Source organism: Convolutriloba macropyga, chromosome 13 (genome assembly GCF_964194025.1).
Source record: "Convolutriloba macropyga chromosome 13, txConMacr16.3, whole genome shotgun sequence".
Lineage (NCBI taxonomy): Eukaryota > Metazoa > Xenacoelomorpha > Acoela > Convolutidae > Convolutriloba > Convolutriloba macropyga.
In genome coordinates, this window is record NC_134480.1 from 16,004,597 (window position 1) to 16,018,118 (window position 13,522).

Sequence of the window (13,522 nt, forward strand, 5' to 3'; positions counted from 1 at the left end):
GACTGCCGAGTGGAGGCCGAGGAAGGTCGTCAAAACCGGTTGGATCCAAACTTTACAGCCCAACCTCAGCCCCCCTCCTCCCTGTCGCCTTTCAGGTCATCGAAACATACGATTCATGGAGTGGTTTGCTTGTTGAATCGTTATCGGGTTTTGACCATGAAATACAACCTAAGAGCTAAAGATCTGGTCCAGTCTGAAGCAAACCACGATAACAATTCATCCCCCCCCCCTACTCAATGTTCTTCGAATATCAATGAAAAATGCCAGTTTCTATGTCTCCTGTCAAAAGTTACTCACAGGAACAAACCACTAGCGGTTCAGTAGAAAACGTTATGTCAGACACCTCAACTGGTTTAACACAGCAGATAAGTGAAGTGACAATAAACGACATATCTCGTTTCCTGAGTCCAGTTGGAACTATCCTTTTTTTATCCCGACAGAAAAGATAACTTATATAAAGTCTCCATCTTGGAGCACGACTTGGTCAGGTCCAAGGTGAGGTACTTGCATTGGGGTCCAAACTACGATGAATGGGTGTGCTCGAAATCAATTTCTTCGAAATCAATCCCCCCTACTCAATGTTCTTCGAATATTAATGAAAAATGCCAGTTTCTATGTCTCCTGTCAAAAGTTACTCACAGGAACAAACCACTAGCGGTTCAGTAGAAAACGTTATGTCAGACACCTCAACTGGTTTAACACAGCAGATAAGTGAACTGACAATAAACGACATATCTCGTTTCCTGAGTCCAGTTGGAACTATCCTTTTTTATCCCGACAGAAAAGATAACTTATATAAAGTCTCCATCTTGGAGCACGACTTGGTCAGGTCCAAGGTGAGGTACTTGCATTGGGGTCCAAACTACGATGAATGGGTGTGCTCGAAATCAATTTGGGCGTATTCACAATTCACTCAACTTTTGTCAACAGTGAAAAATATACCGAAAGATCTATCTGCCAGCATAGACGAGTTGGTTCAATCTGCAACACTGGGCAGTGGCCCGTCAGGCCCCAGCGACAATCCAATCAAATTACCAGATTTGAAAACAATTCGCAGTAAAAATATTCCCACGATCGGCTATATCCCCGTGAAGTTTCGTATGCCATGGTCCGGGATTATTACGTCAATCATAGACGACTGCATCTCAAATCCTGACTGTGTTGATAACTGGAAGAAGTTTTTCGCAGTTAGCAAATGTGTTTTGCGTGCTTCCAACAGAGGGGGTAAAAAAGATAAGCAGCAGCAGGAAAACTCAATGATGAATAGAATTGAGCGATGGAGGTCGGGCGAGTATGCTGCCCTTTGGTACGAAGCGGCTTCAATGAAGCAAGTAAAAAAATAAAAGTAACAGCACAATGGAAACGCTTGCCTCCCGAGCAAAAACATTTTGTCTTCAAGGACAGTTTGGTTGTGCGGCAAAGATTTTATCATCGGAGGGGATAGCACCCGACAACAGAAAAACAGTCATTGAACTCAAAGAACTGCATCCAGAGGAAAACGAAATTCTTGAGCCGTTGGAAAACTATAGCTACGACGCTTATCAATTCAATGAAGGAAAGGTCCTTTTGCAGCACCAATCTTTTTCGAAATTCACAGCAGCTGGGCCGTCCAATATGTACCCAGAGCATCTTCTCCACGCAATCAATTTTTCATTTTCTGATCAATCCAAGCGGGCAATGAATTCCCTCACTAAATTAGTGATCTTGGCCAGCGGGGGCCAGCTCCCAAGTTTTGTGACTCCAGCTTTTTGTAGTGCTACTTTAACCGCATTGAATAAAAAGATAACCGGACTTAGACCTATTGCTGTGGGTGAAATTATTCGGCGCCTTGTTGCCAAGTGCATTTCAAAAGAAGCAGCCACCGAGGCGGTTGAGTTGTTTGTTTCAAAACAGTTGATAGTTGCTGTCAAGGGAGGTGCAGAGAGCAAAATGCATGCCTCAAAAATAACCTTAGAAAGAATGAAGAGAGTAAAAAGTGGGGGCATACTTCAAATTGATTCCAGAAACGCATTTAATTCAATTAAGCGCGGTAATCTCCTCGGCTCAACAAAAGTTTTGATGCCTAGTATAATTTCATTTGCATCCCTTTGTTACTCGAAACATAGTGATTTGTTCTTCAATAGCTCAACTGTCGACAGTCAGACAGGAGTGCAACAAGGTGATCCACTAGGTCCACTTTTGTTTTCATTGGCCATCTGGCCACTTAATGACGAAATCGATAGCAAAATACCAAATCTCATGCAACATTGCTGGTATCTCGATGACGGAATTATTGCAGGAACCGAGATCGAACTTTGTAAAGCGTTAGAAATTCTCTCAGAATCATGAGAAAATTTGGTTCAGAACTCAGGAAGGATAAGTGCGAGCTATGGTCAATTGAAAGAATGACAAGAATTGACAGTTTGATCAAGAGGAACTGTGTAGATGGAATTGAAATTTTAGGAGCTGCTATAGGATCTCATGCTTTTGATTCCTCTTGTCTACTCAAACGCGTTAAAAAATTAGAGGAACTTCTAGAAAATTTAGCATATGTAGACGATTCTCAATGTCCTCTTGGTATTATGCGTTTTTGCCTTGGTGCTCCCAAAATGGTCTACTCTTTGCTATGCAATTCTCCTTCGGACGACTCAAAAAAATCCTTCAAAAATTTGATTCGGTTCAGCGTGCAACTTTTGAAGGATTTCTTGGAGTTTTGTTGTCAGACACCTCTTGGAACCAAGCATGCCTTCCAATCAATAAAACCAGTGTAGGAATAAGACGATCAGCAGATCAAGTTCAGGCTGCATACGTTGGATCTGTTTTTCAATCCTCTGTTCTTTTAGAAAAATTAACAGGCCATAATCTAACTGAAGACATCTCATTTGTTAAGGCAGTTGAAGAATTGAGCGAAATTAAGACGACATATCCCTCTCAAAGAAAAATTCAGGAGGAACTTAATAACTCAACCTTTGACAACTTGTTAGGAAAACAAAGTTCCATAAGAGAAAAAGCTCGCTTACAATCTCTTTCTCTACCGTAGTCTGGTGCCTGGTTGTCCGCAGCCCGCATTCCAGCTCTGGGACTACACCTATCTTCCAATGAGTTCCGTGTTGCTCTCAAATATCGACTGGGTGTAAAATTGTACGAGAACGAGAGAAAATGTCCTTTTTGTAAATCTGGGACTCTAGATGTAATGGGCGACAATGCGGTGTCATGCCATGGTCGCGGTGATATGATCTCTCGTCGTAATCGCATACAAGACAAAATTTTATCAGCTTTCTCGGGAGCTCTTTTGTCACCCATCTCTGAACAGAAAAGTTTACTACCCGACAATAACTCCAAACCGGGCGATATCTTCTTACCTGTTTGAAATGCCGGTCAACCAGCAGCAGTACCGTCACTTCTACCTTGCAGTCAAGCCTCAATATAAATGCGTCGGAGAAGAGTGGTTTCGCACTGTTAGCTGCTGAGGACAGGAAGTACGAACAGTACGCCCAGAATTGTAGTGAAGTCGGAATTCAATTCATTCCTCTGGCTTTCGAAACGTTTGGAGGATTTTCAGAGACAGTTCGTATGACCCTCAAACGAATCACTGCTCTGGCTGATAACAGAAATTTGCAGCCGGCGGGGTTGTCGGTAGCCTTCAATAGGTTATCTCAATCAGTCTCTGTTACAGCAATTCGGTGGTCTGCAATCATGCTCCTTGCAAGGGACGCGAGATTATAGACACATATGAAACGGGAGCAGATCTTTGAACCTTTGTTGCAGAAGTTAAGAGGCGAGTCGGCCTTGAATAGTTTTTGACTCACCCAATGAGTGGGGAGCCCCAATTTAACGAAATATCAAACTAGTTGTACCTCAGTGGCGGGTGAAATGTGATTGCCCAGAACAGGAAGGTTTACCTCAAACAAATTTTCCAAAAAGGAAACTATTGTGATTGCATGGGTGATTGCATGGGTTGAACTGATAACAATGATTGTTTATGAACCAAGATTTTCTAATTGTAAATTGGGTATATATATAAAAAAATTAACTGTTTAATAGGTCAACTACTATTTTGTGAAAGGAGATATTAATGATATTATATATAGTTTTTCATCTATGAAAGCATATATTTAAAAACTTTTTGTAAAGTGGGAATAAAAATATTTGAAAAGTATTTCCGTCGAAAAACGAATAAAGTGCCCACAAAATTATGAAGTTAGTTTCGATAATTTTTACAGAAATAATGAAATCCTGCAACTCTTCTATTGAGTATGAACACAAAGTGAAAGATTTAATATGAAGGTAGCATTTTCTTACATGTTCACATCATAGAGTCATGAACTATTTTAGTTTTTTTAACGTCAGCAAGTATTGGTCGCGCAACAATTTTTCAACTTGGTATTTCATCTTTCAATAACCATAAACAAGCGTGTTTAAAACTTGGAATGCTTTGTAGTGTTAGCAGTAAAAGTGGGACAGCGAAGCCATAAAAATTTAAAAAGTTTAGCCACATTTATGTTTAGAGAAATTTGCAAATGCCGATAAGTATCGATTTGGCTTTAAACATTTTTCAATTATACTACTTTTTTCCTTCCCCAAAAAACACCAGTCAATGAAAATTGGCCTAGCAAAAAAATCGGGCTGGCACAAAGCTCCTTTCTCACAAATGAATAGGGAAGTTGGAGCAGGCGATTATCTCAAATTCAAAAGCTGCCATTTTCCTAAACACTTTTCCAGTAGAAAATCCACTTTTCCAGAAGAAATTAAATCCATTTCTTTTCACTTTTTTGTCTACTAAAAAAACTGCTCTCAAAAGAGAGAAAAAAAATTGTAGATCTGAACATTTTAGCGAAAAATTTTTCTGGTAAATATTCTTTCGTTCAGTATTTATGTGATGTTTGTCAAAGTATTGCAACATGTTTTTCACGAAACAATCCAGAAAATTTAGTAACATATTCCGCCCATTGTGACTGGAAAGTTCACAAAATTATAGCTGATCAATAAACGTGCAAGAGTTCCTGACGTAATACGTGGTGGCAGCTGACGATAGACATTTTGGCGATCAAATATTCTGAAATCCTTGAACTCGATTATTAGTTTTACCTCAGATTGGACTGCAGCAAACAATCAAAGGTATATATTTTTTAAAAAACTCTCTTTCCTCGATGCGTTTTTTGGAAAACAAAACCTGATAGAGAATAAAATTTCCATTAACTTTTTAAGGAATTAGGCAAAACCTAATTAAAACACTTAAATACGGTGCTTCAATTTTCGCTTGACGCTATAAAGTTCTCGAATGTCCCAAACAGAGGTCTTAGCATGAAAGAGTTGATAAAATGCCTGTAAAATATACTATTCACAAACTGTTTACAGCATTTTTACACCCCTCGGTACAATACAAAGAGAGGATTTTGTTTAAAGTTAGTGTGAAAATATAACAGATTTTATATCTTTTTATTCTTAATTGTTTAGAGCTACGTGGCGCTGATAAATTCGAGACAAAATGTTGGAATAACTGTGGAATAGAAGTAAACCGAAACGCTAAAAACCGTTTTCTGAAAACATTTTTTGATTTTGTGAGCTGTTATCATTTACAGTGAAATGTTAGCAACCCTTGTTGAGTACTTTGTATCGACGTTTGACCTGATATCCCATCTCTCTTACAAAGTGATAACTCTTGAAGTAATCGTAATGCTTAGTATATCGTGGTTCAGATGCATTATTTTTAACAGTTTGTTTTGCAGTAGTCTTTTGGATTCAACAAAGATTGTTGAATTGTATTTCAGGACTTGTGCTTTAACTTTTTTGTCGTCTGAGGCTTGTTTTCCATATTAAATTTTTCACGCCACAAACTGCCGGAAAACAAGTTTTTATTTTTTTGTAACAGCCCATAGTTTTTGTAATTTTGTAACAAGCCACAAATTTGAAACGAATGATCAAGGCATCAATTATATCTTTGTTACACTTAATAGCAGTGAGTTTTACGTGCGATTTTACGGCTTTTAGGACTGTTATGACTGAGCAGTACTCTAAGCTGAGAATAGCATTGGACTTCAGACAAAAGTTAGAAAACAAAAACGATCAAAGCAAGTAAAAGCAGTGCAATTCAAAACGAAACAACCGCACGATAAAAATAAACATCCAAAAAAATAAATTTTTGTGCGAAAATCGTTCTGCCACGCAACTTAAAAACTAGAATGCCAAAATTGTAGCCAGTGAAAAATAGAAACTGGCCAGACTCGGTGATGCCACCAAATTTGATATTATCTGACCAATTCAGCATATAGAACTAAGTGCACTCTAAACTTACCTGAGCTCTTCCATATCGGATATGCGCAAATTTTTGGCGAGTCACCTGCCCGCATGTACTCTACAAAACAGGTCAAATTTTGGCGAAAAATTTTTCTCTATAATCTTGTTCCAATATTTCCTAAGGTCTATAAAAATCATGACTAATTACCTAGCTGGTGAATACAGACAATCAAGGAATATTTATCCCGAAAATTAATTGGCAGAATTTGATTTAAAATGCTAGTGTTTATTGTCACAGACGGCCTATTGGTGATGGAGGGTAACTGTGCTAAAGACACCTCCAAATAGAGGCCAACACGGCGTGTGGGCACCTCTTAAAACTGAAAGCTGGTCCCAAGCCCGGGTAAAGAGGGAGGGTTGACTTGGATTGGTCTAGCAAGCCACCTTGGCGAGACACCAAAGCTAAAAGTAGATCAAAGAAAAATCAGACGGCGAAAGGGTGCCACGCGAGAACCCTAGCCAGTTCCCGCGGCCTCGATGATTATCGGAAAAGGATAGCAGAGCAGTCACCACTTTCCACTGACCCCCCTTGTCAGGTCAGTGGAATTGCAATTCACTTTGCAATGAGAGCGTCGTCTCCGTGCTCACTGAAACCATGCAATACGACGAATAAGATGAAACGCGCTAAGTGAACTACAACTTCGAGGTTCAGATGAAAACACACACGCCGATTAACACTAAACAACAGTGGTGTACCCTATGATACAAAGAGAACATCAGCTGGTGTCGGAGTGATCCACGACAAAAAACTGGTGAAGATTAAAAAGTTCATCCTAGTTTGAAAGAAATGTGAAAGCATTCATTGAAACAGTGGGTGTAAGGATAGAATTGGTTATTGCATATGCCGCAACTGAATATGCAGATGCAAGTGAGTACACAGCGAACTTAAAGGAATCGGGGGAATGCACTCGGAGTTCAGACCAGATCTTTTTTAAGAAAATGCTCATCTTGGGAGACCTTAATGCAGTGATTGGCATGGTTCTGATTGACCACTTGCCGAGTCAGATTGGAAAGGCAGCAGCGAGTGATGAGAGTAGGCACTATGGTTTGCTTCTAGCTGAATTTGTCACTGAACACAAGTTAAATTCGAAAATACTTTCTTCTTGAAAGCTGATTTGCGGAAGTGGGCTTGGCTACATCCGAGAATCAAAGATCTGTCTCTAAAAGATTATGGACTGCCCAAGGTCTTGGCAGCAAAATATATCACAGTAATAGACGAGAGAAGCTCTTGAGAGGATAGAATGGACCCAAGAAAACTTGCGAAAGCGGAAAAGCTGTTGATAGATGTGCGTAGCAAAAGTTACTCTAACTGCTATCAATTCCAGAGCTTGAATGGATGAGAAAAGCTCTCAGAACTATGATCAAAGACTTTAGAAAATTAAACACTGTGAATGATGTGCTAACTGAAGAAATCAACAAACCTGAGCTCGCAGAAGAGACTCTGTTGATAAAAACTGACTGCTGCGCGGGCTGCTCAGCTGACGCCAAGCGAAGGAGAAACACTTCGAAAAAGAAAGACAGCGCATAATCTGTGCCTTTTAGAAAACATTGAAAGCAGACGGATCGAACGAGATAAATTAAACAGAGAATTGAAAAGAATCACCTCTGAATGCAAAGAAAGAGCAGTTGAGTCAAAAATTAAAAATTTTGAAAAACCGCTTGATGATAATTGAACTAGAAAGTCCTATGAAAGCTTGAAAGCGATGTTACGAACAAATAAGGTAACCTGGTTCGAGCGTAACTGGAAAACCAGCGGCCCCAGCAGAAGTCAGTTTAATGAACATTAACAAAGCTGTTCCAGCAACGACTGACTCAAAACGCCACGGTGCTAGCAGCCCTGTGAAAGCAACCAAAGAGTTCTGAAGATTTCTGGAAAGAGCCCAGAGAGGCCGAACTTAGAACAACCTTAAAATCCCTGAAATCTGGGAAAGCACCTGGAAAGAGTGGAGTTGTTCCAGTAATGCTAAAGGCGTTTGAGAAGGAGTTAGGTTCTCGCCTCCCAAAAGTGTACAAAAACATCAGAACAGAGAGAACGAAAATGCTCCAAGAATATAAATACGCGAAAGTTGTTAGTTTGGTTAGTTTGTTTAAAAAAGGGCTGAAGACAGACCCGAACAACTATCGGTCCTTATTTACGCTGGAAAAAGGAAGAAAACCTCTATGCAAAATCATAAAAAGCAAAGTTAAAGGAAGAACAGGTCACAAACTGGACAAATACAAGTCTGGCTTCAGAAAAGAAGAAGCACTCTCCAAGCAATTTGGGGACTCAGAGAGATCATACGAGACTCGGTTGACAGAAGCCATGAAATCTCTAAAAACCATCAGAGTTCAAAATCTCCTCAGCAGCCTAATATGGAAAATACTTGAAAATCCTCAACGGTAACTAGACTCAGAAAACAAGTTCAAATTTGAAAGACGGGTTAGACATTGATGCGTCATCAGTCCTCAAAAACTTATTTTAATGTTTGACATAGTCTGTAAAAGGGTCTAGCCACAATGGATCAATTTGCTTATGCATATGACCTTGTAAAAGTGGCAGAAAGTGAGCAAACAGGATAAACTCAGGCTGGAGGTAGAAATTGCCGGTATGGTATTGAAATATCATTTCCAAAGACTGAAGTAATGACAGTGAACATGGAAAGAGCATGTAACGTTACACTCCAGGGCAAAAGACTGAAAGTAGTCAATAAAATTAAGTATCTGGGTTCGTTACTAAATGGCCAATCTGGCATAGAGGCCGCTGTGGGAAATAACTGCACTACAGCTTGGTTAGCTATTACCAAGATGAGACATAAGCTAGACAGATCTACTTTCACGAGAATCAAATGTCGGCTAATTGAAAAGTTTGTCAAGCCAGTACTGCTTTATGGTCAGGAAACAGCAATAACGCGCATAACGCGAGAGAAGAACATCGACAAAAAAGGCCCTAACCTTAATAAAACCCATCTCATTGTCCTTAAGAAAAGCCGTAAAAAACACAAACTGTTGAAACTCTTGCACAAAAATTTCCTCTAAGAGACATCCATACAGAAATCGCAATAAGAAGAGGAAAGCTTTGGCTAGGTCGAGAGAAACTACAAGACTAAGAGTTCATATGGGGAAGGAAGAAAACGGCTTCCAAAGACTGGTTGCGTGCCCTCATATTGAATTCGAGAGACTGTGTGTAAGTGACATTGAAGAATGTCACTTACACACAGTCTCTCGAACATTGAAGAATGTCACTTACACACATTGAAGAACATTGAAGAATGTCACTTACACACAGTCCCTAAATGTCTAAACTGTCGACAAATCTATCAAAAACAGAGTATTCATGGAATGTAAATACTCAAGTGAAATCAGTCGGCAAGAGAGACCAAATTGTTGCATGCGAGATAGGAATTGTGCGAGGCACTCTGTAACAAGAAAAGACATGCTCAGGCATCTGAGGAATGACCACCTAGAAAGTGGCGATGGATTGACCATAACTCCTTTCGAAGCAAATAAACCAACAATTGTGCCAATGGTTTGGCCTGCTACGGACTGCAAAATGACTTACAAACAGATAAGATGTTTGTTTGACATGAAAAAGGCACACCCTCAGTGTACAGTGGTGGGTATTGGTAATGTCACTGAGGAGAATAATCGAATAGCAGAACCAAAAAGCACTGAACTGAGTGGGAACAAAGTGAGCCAAGATGAGGCGGAATTTCAGTGCCCGCTACATTCTATGACATATATACTCATCAAAAGTGTTCACAACCACTGCTCGACCAAACAGAGATGGTCGTACACGAAGAACTGCCAAACTGGTGACACAGGGATTAGAGGGCCTATAGCCCGATGTTCCTCTAACCCGTATGGAGGGCCCCCTCATTTAGGCTCCTCCAATGACCCCTAGCGAGAGTCATCCTTCTTGATCTATGCAAACATAGAAGGTCTGGAGATTAATGACCGGTAGTTTTCTGTTGCCGGCGCACTTAAACAATGGGAGGGGGTACCCTAAAAATCTGCCGCATCTGAGTGCTTAGCATCTTAATCAGGAAATTAGCATTTTGTTATGGTCCATTGCAATAACTGCGCTAAGCAATGAACAGAAACAATGTATACAAAACCAAAAGCAAAAATTACTTCTATATTGTATGGTCATCAGAATTATTTTAACCGTAAAATAATTAATTATAACTTGAAAACAAGGAAGTCAAAAACATTGCTTGCAACTGCCAACAAAGCGTCAAAATCGCAATAACAAGCCAAAACGAGTACATTAACCACAAAATTTGTAATAACCGCCCTAAATGTCTAAACTGTCGACAAATATGCAAAGCTCAAATACTGCTTGAAAGAACAAGAAGCGCGAAACGTTAAAAATGTAAAAAAAAACTGTTTTAAAAAAGCCGTACCTGATCACAAGTTTAACTATGTTTAGCAAAACAATGTCAACAGTATTTTTTAACGCTCTCCGTGAAAACAAGCAAAAAATCAATATCTCTGTTTGAATTTGTCCACAAGTTTGAACAAAAAAATTAGTTCTCAAGTGCCGCATTTTTGATTTTAAATACATTCCGATAAAATCTCAATCAACAAAAACATAGCGGCCAGACTATGGACAAAACTCGAAGTTAAAATTGAATGCGGAGTCAAGACAGTAATCAACAATCGCCAAGTAATATTAGCAATGGCGTGGAAGCCATTAAAATTCAAAAACTGAAAATTTCCTCTCGAAAATAAACATAGCTGGCAGATTGCCAGAAAAAAACCGTAACAGCTTCGTAGATCCGCAGTCTCAAAAAGATAGTATAAGCAGCAGAGCAAAAAAAAATTTATTGAATGCTGAGTGGTTTTAGTTGAATTAAGAATCGGTATATCTTTCTGCTGCTTCTATGAGCTGCCATCAAAAAGTCCTCAATTGGGGTGACACACATTCAATAAACTCTTTGAACTGAAGTGAAGAGAAGTCAAATTCAGAGTGAGTAGTACGTAAATTTTGGTGAGGTAAGTCACGTGTGACCAAAAATTAAATCACGCGAATGAACAAAGAAATAGTTCCAAGAAGAATGAAAAATGACATCAGGAAGGCCATTCAGTACAAATTGCTTCAATGAACGAACAAAAAGCAGATTTGAAGTGATTGTGACATCAAATGGTCGTAACAAAAATCTTGACGAAATAATGTCCGTACAGAAAACCTGTCCGGAAGACTCAGGAACCGACTTGAAGTAGATATCAACTTCGGTCCCAGCCATTTACTCACTAAACAAAAAATCCCTCGACTTATTTATGGTCGTTATTTTGAAACATCAACAGTAAAATAAACATGAGAAAAAACAAATTTGTTAAAAGCGATACAAAAATTATTTATAAAAAAAGCATGCAATTAAACTTCATGTCATTCTATGAACGATCACCAAATGAAAAAAGCGCATAAAACAGAACACTGAAGAAAACTGAGACAAAAAAACAACAAACCTTATGGTTTACAAAATTTCCTACAGCATGCTAAGTGCTGCTTCCCAACAACTATTATTTTTTCTTGCTCAATTAGTGACCAAAACATAGTGGTTCTCAGAGACTCGCTGTCAGAGACCCGCTAACCAATGATTAAAGAACCCAACCAAAAACATGAAAAAATTACAAAATCTTATCCTTTATTATATTCTATAAATTGGTACTATAAAACCTTAACCTGTCATCTCTTAGTTACAGCACCTACTTAACAACTCTCAAATAACTAGGGAACAAACAAACTAAGGAAATAAAAGTTCAAAATCAGCAAAATTTCAAAAAAGAACGGACGGAAACAAAACAAAAATTTAAGAAAATTTTTCCATTCTTTTCAACAAACACAACTAAAAATCATTATCAACAGAATCAATAGATCACCAAATACAATGAAAGGACTAACCTTGACCAGAGAAAGACCCCAATTGCTATAAAAAATGAATAAGATTGCGAAAACTGCTAAAAAGGCGTTCAACAGAGCAGAATGGCAAAAATATCTCAAAATATCATACAAAGTCTAGTATCTGCCTTAGTAAAAAATGTTTCCAAACATACTATTGCTGGCCAAAATGATTGAAGGAAACAGTTTTGCCAAAAACGCAAAAAATTTAAGAGTTCATTGTCAATGTAGTATTTCTTCGAGTCGTAAAATTTACATGATCAATGTAGTATTTCTTCGAGTCGTAAAAAAGAAAAGAGAAGGCCAATAATGGCCTCAGCTGTCGCTTTGCGGCGACTAAAGGTGTAAGAATAAGGTTGAAAAAGCAAGGTACTAGAGGAAAACTTCGATGAGGACAAACGTTGAGGCCAAAATTTTGATTGATTTTGATAAGGTGTGCCGAAAATTTATTTTAACTGGTTACAAACGCTCATAGAAAAAAATGAAAACTAAATGCAGCCAACAGAATCTCCTTGAGACAAAATAACAAACAAGACAAAAAGTACTGAAACATAACCAACTAACGTCGGGCGAATTGCTCTCAAACGACCGGTTGTCTTCGTCAGTAGCTAGCCACGGGGGGGGGGGCAACAACACTGGGTTGAGCGGGGGGGCAACAGCGCGGTGGGGGTGGAGGCAATCGTGGGGAAGGGGGTCAACAGGGGGGGGAGTGTCTGAAACCTCTAACAACCGCCCTTCACACCATAAGTATAAGTCTCCAAAACAGTTTGAGCTGAACCAGAGCTGAAAGGCTCTAAGAACACTTAATGCCCGCTGGGCGCTACCTGTTTATACCGTTTTTGAGGACGAAAAGTCAAAAGCGTCAGACGAAAAATCGGTCAAGCAAAAAATCGCATAAAAAAAACCGACAGGACTAATATAATTGCTACAAACTTCGTTTGAGAGCAATTAAAAACACACCAAAAGGTTATATTAATGGGGCGAGGGCTATAACGGGAAAGAACCTAAGAAACATCAATTAGAGCAAAATATAGCACAAATTTGATATCGCACCAAATCGTGAACACAATTGAATATCAGACTTCCTCGGATGACAACCGGTTACAAATTCTGCATATTCCTGTCCAAGTTTTGTTAGCCCAACTATACGCATGAGTGGTTTTAAGAAAAATGTAGCTGAAAAGTCATCTTTTTGGGCTGCAATAATCTAACGGGTTGGTAAAATTTTGCTAAAGGAGCTGCAGGGGCAGGAACTCCTGAGAATTCCTGCATCTGAATCGGAAGTGACGCAATTTCTTTTAGAAGGTTGAGAGAACAGCCAATATTAAATTGTGAATAAGGTGATCTTGACAGCTTGCCAAGAAG